The sequence below is a fragment of the Colius striatus genome, chromosome 1 (genome assembly GCF_028858725.1).
Source record: "Colius striatus isolate bColStr4 chromosome 1, bColStr4.1.hap1, whole genome shotgun sequence".
NCBI classification, from domain to species: Eukaryota; Metazoa; Chordata; class Aves; order Coliiformes; family Coliidae; genus Colius; species Colius striatus.
In genome coordinates, this window is record NC_084759.1 from 179,360,386 (window position 1) to 179,373,338 (window position 12,953).

The window sequence follows — 12,953 nt, forward strand, 5'->3', positions numbered from 1 at the left end:
ATTATGTATTTTCAGAAACATAAATTGAAATTTCGAGAAATAGCTACATTTTATCAGTTTATGGATGAATGGTTAATTATGCTGTTCATGATTTGTTATTATTCATGAATTCTTGTTATTCTTGTCTGGATCCTTGTTTATTCACCTGAAACAAGATTACTTCAGAATGTGGACAATGCTCACTAGCCTTAGTTTGCATGGAGTGTCTTTGCAAACAAATTCCTGATTTTTGAAACATGCTTCATTGTGATGAATCATTATGAATCCCAATGTGCTGCTTAGGCTTTACACATCATTAGGGTACCCCTTGAATATTTTAACAAGAAACATAGTAACTATTGTGCATTTAAGTAGCAAATGACAATTCAGCAGTGTACCCTTTCATAGTGATACATACCAACTATCAGAAAATTGCTGCATTCTGTCAATCCAATCGTGTGAATGCCAACTGTCAGTCTTCCTTAGTATCCAAAATGGTGCAGCCACAACCGGTGCATGTTACTTGGGTCTAGTCACAGAGGTATTTATTTAACAAGTGGTCTGCAATAACCAAAATAAATGTGTGAGAAAGGTTGCATTGAAATGCATGCTGCATACCTCTTTTTCTAATCTTTTCCCATTACACGACCGCTTTCTGTTCTGTTAAATTCTGTATTAAATTAACATTGTGTCCTATAAGAATTACAGCAGGAGGAAATTATTCTCACTTATCACATTACAGAAATACAAAACCTCAAAAAATAATGTCAAATTATTTTTCATTATAAGATTCTTCATGTGAGACTGTTTTGAATTCCTAGTTTTAAAGTTGTGCCTCCATTACATTACAAGTTGCAGGTGGCCTAATTAAAACCAAGACTTATTAAGAGTGGAGTGGGAAGATCAAATCACAGTGAAGGAAATATTATGAATAATATATAGTAATTTATATGCAGCAGAAGCTAAAATAGGTAGGCAAATGTTGAATCAGTTATCTCATATTTGTAGGGAGCACATTCTACACTCTCCCATTTGAACATTGAAAGGACCCATTCTGTCACATACATGTCTATTGTAACCTCTTTACCTCTTTAATTCACCTGTAGTCCTGTTGTACTTCAGTTTCTTTAGTATGTCTAATTATCTAATTCTAATTAAAGTAATCTATAGACTTCAAATTGTTCATACTCACACACATCCAAAACTGAGTGGAGGCTGTACGTCTGTCACGTTAAGACTGCTGAGAGAGGAGATAGTTTGTCAAAAGTAGAGCACTTAAAAAGAATGACCTTAGGCAAAGCACAAAGCTGGCATATGCCACATGCACCTGTCAGTGATGATGGTGACTGACATAGAGGAAGAAATACATTTCAAACTAGAAAACAGAAGAAATACTTCAATAATGAAAACCCAAACTGTGCTGAAGTTGTTTGTTGATGTGCCACACAGCCTGCACATGTATTGGAAATGCATCTGTCTCAAGGCATTCTGAAAAGGATTGGAAACAAAGGAGAGACACCCTCATTATGTGACATGATGCATCCTGTATCAATGTTTGAGTGTGACACCACTTATGTTAGAGCCCATAGTAGTGATGGGAAATAAAAATACAAAATGTCCTTGGTAAGACTCTCTTTGCATTTCCTTCTTAAAAAACACAAAAGATGAGGGAAGTTATTTAAACTACATAATGGGCAGATTGAACCATATCAATAAAATTATGATCAGTTTCTATTCAGTGCAGTTTTTTTCAGTGCTGCAATATGTTTTGCACTGAGCTTTTTTCCACAGCTTTCCTCTCTTCAAGATTTGTTGGATAAAGTCCTGTGAGGACATGTTCAGGTAAAACCTAATGTAAGTGATCCTTGTTTAACTATAGTCAATGATGACAACATTGGTAAGCATAGGCAAATATGCTTTCAGGATAAGCCAGCCCTACATGTATCATAGAAAACTCTGTGTGTCACAAAAAGCCCTGCAACTTTTTGCATTCTTTTAATTTTATTAGCCAAATGTGCAGGTGTTGGCTTTTTAAATAGGAATTAAAGCCACAAGACATTATGCATTCCATCTGTACTACATGTAATCTGAAGAGATTTGCAGTGGGAGGGACACACAGAGAAAAATAGTTTAAAACCTGTTGTGAACTGCTTATTCTTATGCCTTATTTACAATCACATCTTTCTTTGAAGAGCTTTTACTGAGAACCAAAATGATTGGAAACAATGCAGGAGGAGTCTGTATGTGAGTGTTTAAAAGGACATCATAAAGATGAAAATCATATTTTAAATACTTTCCCTGTGTGGTTACCAACACCATGCAGTGCCTAGCAATATCTTGTGACTTGAAAAAATTTTTGCCAACTAAATTAACTTTTATTCATAGTTAGTATGTCCTTCAGCTCAGACAGTGAGGCCAGCATAGTTCTTTCAGTTGGTTTAACATTCTTATGCCTGATTACAATGTTGACATGTTTGTTGCTAGCCCTTTGAGGTAGTCTGTTTCTTTAGGCATAGCCCTGTGCAAGACAAACGGCACAAGCTGAAGCACCACAAAAGCAGCCCTTGGGGACATTGTACATCAAGGACACTCCTCCTCTCCTCATATCTTAGGGGGAGGAAAAAACAGGAGGCAGGAAGAAAATTTCCAGTGTGTCTTCAAAAATAGTAGCCCGCAGTGGCCTGGTGTTTTGATTGCAGAGCACATGGGTGAAGATGGAGCACTTTTGAATGGAATTCACTTTTATGTGCATTTCATTTCACCTCTCTGAGGTTGTTTACTAGCCCAGGCCTGCTTTCAGGATCCCAGGGGACTTGCTCTCCTTTTTTCCAATGAAATGAAAGTAGCAGGCTACCTCACAACACAGTGAGTGTGCAATGTGTGATAAAATCAGCCTTTCAGCCTCAACTCCCATTTCTAAACACAATGTAGGAAACAAAGAGATTACTTAATGGTCAATAAGTAAACTCTGAAACTTCCTCTGTGATGTATCCTGATTCATTTAAGGTAAAATGTAAATCTTTAATTCTGATGGGAGAAGGAAGCTGGAGCAGTTAGAAAAGGCATATATCTAACTCTGCTGGATGTCTTTGAAACATTAAAATCCCATAGGACTGGCACATGAGGTCCTTTTGAGTCTAGAGCCCACTTTATGAATTCTGTGGCAGTTTGCAGGACCATTAAAGCCAGTTCCTGTCTTGCACTTTTGTGACGTGTCTAACCACCACAGAAGACAAGAGTTGCAGAAGGGGTCTCACATTGTGGTATGAATGTCACACATCGCTGCAGCAAGAAATACTGGATTTTAACTTCTAACCAGATCCCAAAGAGGGCTATTTTTCCATCTTCTATCAACAGGGATTCTGAGAATCCAACTGTGCAGAATAAAGCCTGCTTCATGGAGCCATCTGCGCCAGCCTGGAGAGCTGATAGTATGTAACTATGCTACCCTGGTTCTCCTCTGGAGCAGCTATATCCTGCTGTTAATGAGCATTAAGTATACAGTACTGAGCCTATGCACAGTGCTGTAAAAATTAATGTTTCATCATGTCTCCTATATGTTAACTAACTTGGCTGTCTTTTCACAGCATGGACTTTGACATATAGATGCATTCAAAGGAATTTAGGGACTGTGCAGAGTGAGGAACCTGGATGTTCAATTCCCTACTGACTTTAACTAGTGGAAAAACTTTTCTTCCACCAACATTTGCAGACAGCATTTAATAGAAGTGGAGTGGCAATAAAAATACAGTGTGTTCCTATTTGTAATCTTACTTTCCCATTTCAGAAGGAAGACAGGTACTTTCTTAGAGAAGACATGATGAGTTGTCTGAGGAGCACAGATAGCTTTTTGACTCAAATGTGGAGGAGGAAGCACTATGATGACAGTTACATATTTTAATAGATTCCCAAGGAAACCTTAGTGGTAAGGTTATTATTTACTCACCCTAGCATAAAAGACTGTTACATTCATTTTAAAGAAACCTTAACATTTGTTCTTTTGGCATGGTTTGGATGTATAGTTATTCCGCTATGCTGACATAATACATACGTAACAGCTAAAGGAATTAATTTAAAAAATAATATTAATCCCTTGCACAGAGAGAAGATCTCATGCCAGGAATCAGAGAAAACTGCTGCCTCTTTCATCTTTAATAACTGAAGTGTGGCCCCTGGAGGCTGAAGGTCGCTGCATGTAATGTTTCATAATGTGATATGCAGCCAGCATATAGTGCTCCAGCCTGATCTCAGGGGCAGATGGCAGGAGTCACAGGTACAAATATACAAACTTGCAATTTCATGCCGTTTAGATCAAGATGAAATGCTATGTGATGGCACCTGTAGTCTCTGAAGCCTTTCTACATTAAAGATGAAAAGACTCATAGTTCAGTAGACTGTTAGCTTGCTTTCTTTTTCTCGTGATCATTTTGTCTCTTTCCGTCAGTCATTTCGACCACTGTAAATACATTTTGAAGTCATTGGCCAGTTCCCCTCAAATTTTACTGCAGTCTCAAAGATATTAACCTCTCACAAATGTCATAGCAAGCAGTAATTGAGTAGAAGAAAGACATTAGAATAGATGTCCAGACTGGCAAACACCGCTTTAAATGCGTGCACTGGCTGATACATAACCTGAGCTGTTATTTGTTGTGTTTGGGCTTTCACTGGCCAGGGACTGTGTGCACATGTGTGCCTGGCTGCATTGCAGAATCTCTGGGGAAAAAGTGATAACCTAGGAGACAAAAGCAAGCTAGGGGCTAAAGGACATGAGTAAAAGTGAGGCAAAGCAATCAAAGGAGCCCTGAGTAAAGTGCCTGGGGACCAGAGATGACTCAATGACAGTACAGGGCCAGCAGCCTGCATGTTTTGGATAATATAGAATTTTGTGGAAGATAAGGCCATGAACATACATCAGACTGTTTATAGCAGGAAAGCCTGTGGATTGTGCATAAGACTAGTTTTAATACATGTGGAACAATTTTTAAAAACTGCAGTTGCACTATAATTTGGAGACTTGCAGCTGCCCTATTGAGCAGGCTTTGACCAAAACTATGCTGAGATAAAATTCCTAAATGAAGTCAGTGTAACCATGATTCATGATAAACATGTATACTGGATTTACTTTGCTGACTGTCCACCCAGCCACTCTCTCACTCTCCATGCACAGAGGAAGAAAATAAGATGAAATGTTGAGATAAGGACAGGGAGATTATCCAAGTTACCACCACAGACAAAACAGATACTACTTGGAGAAGATGAATTTTATTTATTGCAAATTAATAACAGAATGGGATGGTGAGAAAAAAGATAAAAACTGAAACACCTTGTCCCTCTCCCATCTTCTTCCCAGGCCGCACTTTAGTCTCTGTTCTGCAGGACACAGCCCTTCACAAGCTTCTCAGTGTGTGTCTCTCTGACTTGGGTGTCTACAGGGCTGTTTCTCCTTTTTGCTCCCTCTCCTCTCTCTGTCAGGCATTTTTGCACTTTCCTGTTTGTTTTCCTTGAGGCATCACCACTGTGTCTGTGGGGCTGAGCTGTGCCTTGTGGCGGATGGCCTGGAGCCAACTGGAACTGGCCTTGTCCAGACTGGGCCAGCGCCACCCTCCCCTCATAGAGGCCATCCCAGAACTCCCACTGATGGCACCTCACCATGGACATCTCATTCAATAAGGGATTTGAGTACTTAAATACACTTAAAGATTAAGATTTTAGCAGCAAGCTTCAAAAAAGTAATATTCTTAAACAGTCAAAAAACGGCAATACTGCACAGAAATGAAGTAGATACTTTTGCTGGTAACTATCAGGCAAAAATTGAGGATATCCACAGTTGTTAGATCACCGAGTGACTGGGCACAGACTTTGTGGGTTATGTTTAGAGTCTTAAAATTTTGGAAAATTGCCTAACAGTGGAGACCAGAAGGAAGAAGGAGCCAGGGCCACCATGGAGAGGCAGGGGCAGTTGTGCCTTTGCTCCTGCCGCTGCTCAGGCATTCACTTTGTTTTGTTTAGTAATCTAACGAATAAATTTGGTTTGCTTTTTTGTTCTTCTTGTGCAGTGAATTACCAGCAAGGATGGCTTGCTCATTCTTGAATCTGACTATGCTTCCTCTGTAAAGCCTGGGTAAGCCTTCAATTATTTTTCAGCTTTGGATGAAACTCTTTGAAAACAAAAATTTCAATCTGAATGTCAAAAAGCTCTACAGTGTGTGAAGTGTGTTGTTTATACACCATTTTTGTAGAAGAGATCAGCATATATTTTGCACTCATTCTTAAGGATGAGTGTGTTAACAGGCCTCATATAATTGAAGAAGATTTTTGGTTCTTAAACTTATTATTATAACTAAACACTATTAATATAATGCAGTGGAGAAAAGACTCTATGGAACTTACTTTAAGGTACCTAATTATTGTTCATGAGAGTTATTCTATTATTGGAAATTTCTTTTATTGGAATTTCTGCTATGGAAATAATTGCATTTCTTATCAGCAAACAGTAACTATCTGCATCAGACCTGATAGGACAGGAAGCTAAATACTTTATTAGGCAAATGGAGTTGGTGATGGCAGACATAAAAGCATTAAGTCAAGGGATTTCAACCACCGTTTGCACCACATAAACAACAAATGTGACTGGCAGACAAGCCTAAGAACAATTGTGGAATTTCAAAATATACAAAGCAATCTGATCTTGCTGCTGTGAACTAATGCAGTAAGCTACACATTTCACTAGAAATTCTTTAGAAAACATGGGACGCAAGCATGGAGAAAGGCTGGACATTTTGTGAAGGTGTTTTGTAGTTCTCAGTCTAACCAACAAACAAATGGTATTGCTTTTCCAGATGCTAGTGTGTTGAAAGTGGATAGAAGCTGTCTGAAAAACCTTTCAGATGCAACACTGTTGCTAGTGTTTCTTCGGAACTGGGAAACCAGCCTCAGGCTATTGAATTAACTGCATCAGCATTTTCTTACAAAGCTTTAGAAGCTTGCTGCTTTCTGAGCTTAAGGTACATCTATGAGAGGAATACCAGGATTTGACTTTCTTCAGGTAGATCTTAGATTGATACATACTATTGCCTACTACCTTCAGCACTGTGCATAGCCATATTTCCATCCTAGGCAAAGGCTTCTGGATTGCACCAGCTAGTTCAGGAGTTAGAATAGCTAGCTTATTGGTGCCCAGAGTCTTCAGCTTCCTTGATGGGGGTTCCATCATCTGCTGTTGTAAAAGGCAGTTAGAACTCCACCACCACCACTACTTTGCTTTGCGAAAGAGTTTGTCTTCTAAAATAAAAGTCAATAAAATATTTCAATGACAAACTCCACCACTTACTGTTACCCATTTGAAATACAGAGTTTTACTGTGAGACATAAAAGCAGCCCAGTAAAGCACTACTGAAGAAACATCTTCTGACTAGATCTCTCAGTGCTTGATGACAGCTTTACCCCAAAGCAGATAAGAAAACCCAAACAAACTAGGAGTATTTGTGAAGATTTGTGGATATAGATGTAGTGTCACTGAGATTCACTTACATACGTGAAATAAATCTTTCTAGAGCATTGTGGAACAAATTTCTTTGTTCATTTCACTTCTAACATGTGAACCATTATGTAACTAGGATAGCAGACATCTGACAGCATTTGTTACACCTGCTTGATTTTATATATGCTGCAGAGATTTGTACTCCATGCACTTAAAAATGTCAGTAATTGTTTAGATTGGATCCAGTTTTATCTTGGTGCTGTGTAAGATTTTAAAAAGCTTGCTGAAAGACACAAAACACTGTCTGATAAACTATTTTGCATTAGTCCTTTGTAACTCTGTTAAATGTCCTACCAGACAACTGGTTGTCTTTTTTATTTTGGGATACATAACTTTTTCAGACTGCATTGAAACCTTACCATTCAATGTCTTGCTCTTACAAATATACTACTGAAAATCACGCATTACTTTGTTATCTTCGCTTAACTGCTTTTGTCTATGCTTTAACTGCTTAGCTCTCTAGATCACTGATTTGTAAAATTTCAGGCTAGTCTTGGGTTGCTGTTGTGGAAACTTCATTGAAAGAGTAAGACTCAGTCAACAGCAAGTCTAGTACTGTTTGTTTTGGTGGCACCCCTAGTTAAGATAAATTAGTCCTCTGATTATGGACTTGTCCAGTGGTGGCAGAACCATTGCAATTCATTAAAAAAAATGACTGGAGAGGAAATAGAAAATGTTATGTCCCCAGGCTCACAGATCAATGGCACAGAGCTTTTAGATTCATTACAAGTATGTATACGGTGGTACGATTTAGGTTTTTTTGACATGTTGATTAAAGAGCAACTACAGAATTGCCTGTCAATCCAATGGTTAAATGTTCTCAAATGCCTCGATTGATCTTTAGTACAGTTCTTCATGCCAAGCAATAAGTTTCTCTTACAAGATGGATGTGAGAGAGCAGATGTTCTTAGAATTGTTATCTCGGAAATGTTACAGGCAAAATTTGCAGCAGGATTGTTGATCTTTTCTGGGTATTGAAGTTAAGACTGTTCTAAAATTTTGTTGCATTAAGGTTATATTATGGGATAGTAGCTATGTGTTGCACTGTCATTACAATTTGTCCTTCTCCCTAATTCATCATGAGAAGAACTTGTGAGTGATACCATACTGCAATTTGACCTTGAAGATTATCTCTCAGATAAATTACTTCAGGGATGAATCAGATGCAGTACTTATGTTACCACTTACTGTTTACTGAAGTTAATCTAGGAGAGCCTTGAAAATATATGCTGTTGGTTTGTTGTCTTCTCAGTGTGGTAATTCAAAAAAGAGGGTGAAATCAAGATGGGATGCATCAAGAAGAGTGTAGCCATCAGGTCAAGGGAAGTTCTGCTTCCCCTCTACTCTGCCCTGATGAGGCCTCATCAGAAGTACTATGTGCAGTTCTGGGCTCCTCAGCTCAAGAGGGACAGAGAATTGCTGGAGAGAGTACAGCACAGTGCCATCAAGATGATCAGGGGACTGGAACATCTTTCATACGAGGAAAAGCTTGTGGGAACTGGGGCTGTTTAGTCTGGAGAAGAGGAGACTGAGGGGTGATCTTACTAATATTTACAAATATCTAAAGGGTGGGTGTCAGGAGGTTGGGACATCCCTTTTTTCAATGGTAGCTAGCAACAGGACAAGGGGTAATGGGATGAAGCTGGAATACAAAAAGTTCCATTTAAACATAAGAAAAAAACATTTCACTATGAGAGTGACGGAGCAGTGGCACAGGCTGCCCAGAGGGGTTGTGGAGTCTCCTTCCTTGGAGGTCTTCAAGACCCGCCTGGACATGTTCCTGTGTGACCTGATCTAGATGGATCTGCTTCTGCAGGGGGGTTGGACTAGATGAACTCTATAGGTCCCTTCCAACCCTACCATTCTATGATTCTATGAAAAGTTCAGTGCTCTGGACTCTGGCAGTATTCTCAGCTGATTGTCAGCTTCACAATTTCTTCTGGGAGTAGGGATCAGGACCATTCATTCCTACTCTGTCCTAAAAGAGAGCCTCAATCACACCATAGTATTGCTGGTATCTTCCTCATTTGCTCAACTTTTGATCCTATGAGTCTTGTTGCCTTGGTTTTATATTGACTCTGCTTTTGCAAGAGAGGTGAATAGCAGCTTTAACCAAACATTGTTGTGTTTATCTTCTGTTTTGTAGTATTTTGAAACTCATCAGCTGGAAGAGAGCCTAAAATGCATTTTCACCTTCTAGGTGAGTCACCTAACCACAGTGCTATTCTGAAGAATGTGGAGAGCAGTACTAATGTTATTACCTCTCCTCTAATCCTGGTTTCAAAAGTACGTGTGATCAATTAAGCAGCTACTGCTAGAAAAGGACTCAGGGTCCATAGAGGGGTGGGAGAATGAAGTCAGTTGCTTCCTGATGCTTTGTTTTGACAGTCATTTTTTGGCAGTACTTGTGCAGGATCTCACTTTGTAAGTGGTGTTTGAGGTGTCAAATTGCTACAGTTTCCATTTCACTTTGTTTGGTACAGGAATCTTGAGGTTTGAAGGTACATAAAAGTCATGAAATATATTAGAAATGAACGTTTTTAATTATGCTGGACATTCCCAAGCCCATTGCCAGCAGTGTTAGAGAAGTGACAGCAATATGCATGGGAATGCCAAATGTAATTAAAAATGTTGATTTCAAATAGAATCTGTGATTTTTCTGACAGTTGCAATGTCACAATCTTTAAATGGATCTCATCCCACTTGGAGACTGACAGCCTACCTGAGCCTCAGATGGAGAGAACCAACTGGGATAAAATGAGAACAGTGCCAAATCTTTGCTCTTTGAAATTTGCACTGTGGCTTCTCTGAAGCCTGAAAATGTTCCATTCACACATTCTGCAACTGGCAGTTAGCTGGGACAGTGTATTTTGCAATGGCACAAAGATAGTACTGACTATCACAACTATTGTTGTGGCATAGGCAATAAAAAACATGAAGCAGTTTACTTCCCAAGTGGAAATGCAAAGCAAAACCGGTATAGAAATCCATCTTCATTGACAAAGGTGTCAAGTTTTTTAATGGATGCAGTGGATGTCTGAGAGATATTCTATGGACACCAGAGTGGGGTTCATCATGCTTGATTTTACATATAAGTAATGTAGACATCTATATCTGACATAGTCTTGATGCCCATCATGGTCAGTAGAGAGAAATAGATGCACTTGCAAGGCTTAAGTTATCCGATCAATTTTACATGCATACTTTAGGATGAGAGGAATCACACTGCAGTAGAACCTATTTCCCCTTTCTAAACAGTAAAATTTACACATCCAATACAACTGCAGATGTCTATGTTGTAAACTTTTACAGTAGTCAGTCAAATGGATCTAACCTCCTGTCTGAGTGTGGTATCTTCAACCAAACTGGTGGAGGCTCAGCTGAAATCTCTGTGTTTAAACTCTATTGATCTACAACAAAGTCACTGTGTGTGCTTGAATTCCTCTTGATCTGAAGTTACTCAGAGTGTGGGTTTGAATCTTTTTCTTTAAATTCTTCTATATCTCGTATAATCATTTGCAGTTATCTTAGAACAGCTCCTTAGAAGAGCTTGGGATAATTTTTGTTTTCTGTCTTTCTTTTGAGAACTATTAAGATTTGGCTGAGATATTGCCAAGCTGGCACTGAATGGACTTTGCAGGAGTGAAGTTGGGGAATGAGGACCCATGATGGCATAATAGAATTGTCTAGACGAATGAACACACAAGTTAGGACAATTAATGCAGCTACTCGCGCAGCTTGAATGCTGGCAGGGAAGAGACCTCATTTATCTTGGTGATTTGTGTGCTGGTGTAGGAAGGTTAACTGCATCTTTTAAAAGTTTCAGCCCTACAAAATGTTCCTCCAAGGGTTCTCTAGAACAATGAAACCCCACAGCAAATGTTTCACTTATGCTGGTGATCTAGACCCTTCATTGACAGTTATTGGGGGTCCTGTTTAATATTGTTCAAAATCAGGCTAAACAGTAGGTATTAAAATGAATGAGGATTGGTTCAGACACCTATTAGGCAAGCTAGACCTCTGTAAATCCATGGGTCCCAATAGGATGTACCCACGAGTGCTGAGAGAGCTCGTTGATGTTATTGCTAAGTCACTCTCCATCAATTTTGAATGATTGTGGAGCACAGGTGAGGTGCCTGAGAAGACCAGTGTCACTCCTGTCTTAAAAAAGGGGAAGAAGGAGGACCCAGGAAACCATAGGCCAGTCAGCCTCAACTCCATCTCTGGAAAGGTGATGGAACAACTCATCCTGATTATGATCGTCTAAACACAAGAAAGAAAAGATGGTTATCAGGGGAAGTCAACACAGAATCATCAGGGGGAAATCCTGCTTGACCAACCTGATAGCCTTCTATGATTACATGTCTGGCTGAGTAAATGAGGGGAGAGCAGTGGATGTCATCTACTTGGACTTCAGCTTTTGACACTGTCTCCCATAAGATCCTCATTGAAAAGCTCAGGCAGTGTGAGTTGGATAAGTGGACAGTGATATGGATCAAGAACTGGCTGAATGATAGAACCCAGAGGGTGATGATCAATGGCACAGAATCGAGTTGGAGGCTTGAGGCCAGTGGAGTTCCAGAGGGGTTGGTTCTGGGGCCAGTCTTGCTCAACATCTTCATCAACAACCTGGATGAAGGGACAGAGTGTACCCTCAGCAAGTTGGCTGATGACATCAAACTAGGAGGACTGGCTGATTCCCCAGAAGGCTGTGCTGCCATTCAGTGGGATCTCCACCAGCTTGAGAGTTGGGCAGAGAGGAACCTCATGAGGTTAAACAAGGACAAGTGCAGAGTCCTGCATCTGGGAAGGAACAACCCCCTGCACCAGTACAGGCTGGGGGTCGAACCGCTGAAGAGTAGCTCTGCAGAAACCTGGGAGCCCTGGTGGACAGCAAAATAGACATGAGCCAGCAATGTGCCCTCGTGGCCAAGAAGGCCAATGACATCCTGGGATGCATCAAGAAGAGTGTGGCCAGCAGATCGAGGGAGGTTCTGCTGCCCCTCTACTCTGCCTTGATGAGGCCTCATCTGGAGTCCTGTGTTCAGTTCTCTGCTCCCTAGCTCAAGAAGGACAGGGAGTTTCTAGGAAGAGTCCAGCACAGGGTCACTAGATGATCAAGGGATTGGAGCAAGTTTCTTATGAGGAGGGGCTGTGGGATCTGGGGCTGTTCAGCCTGGAGGAGACTGAAGGGGAACCTCATTAATAGTTAAAGGTATTTGAAAGGTGTCTGTCAAAAGGATGGGGCAACACTTTTTCTGTAATCTCTGGTGACAGGACAAAACCTGGTAATGCACAAAACCTGGAACACAAAAAATTCCACTTAAGGAAAAATTTCATTACTGTGAGTGTGAGGGAGCCCTGGCACAGGCTGCCCAGGGAGAGTGTGGAGTCCCCTGGACACATTCTTGACCTAAGCGGTCCTACTTTAGCA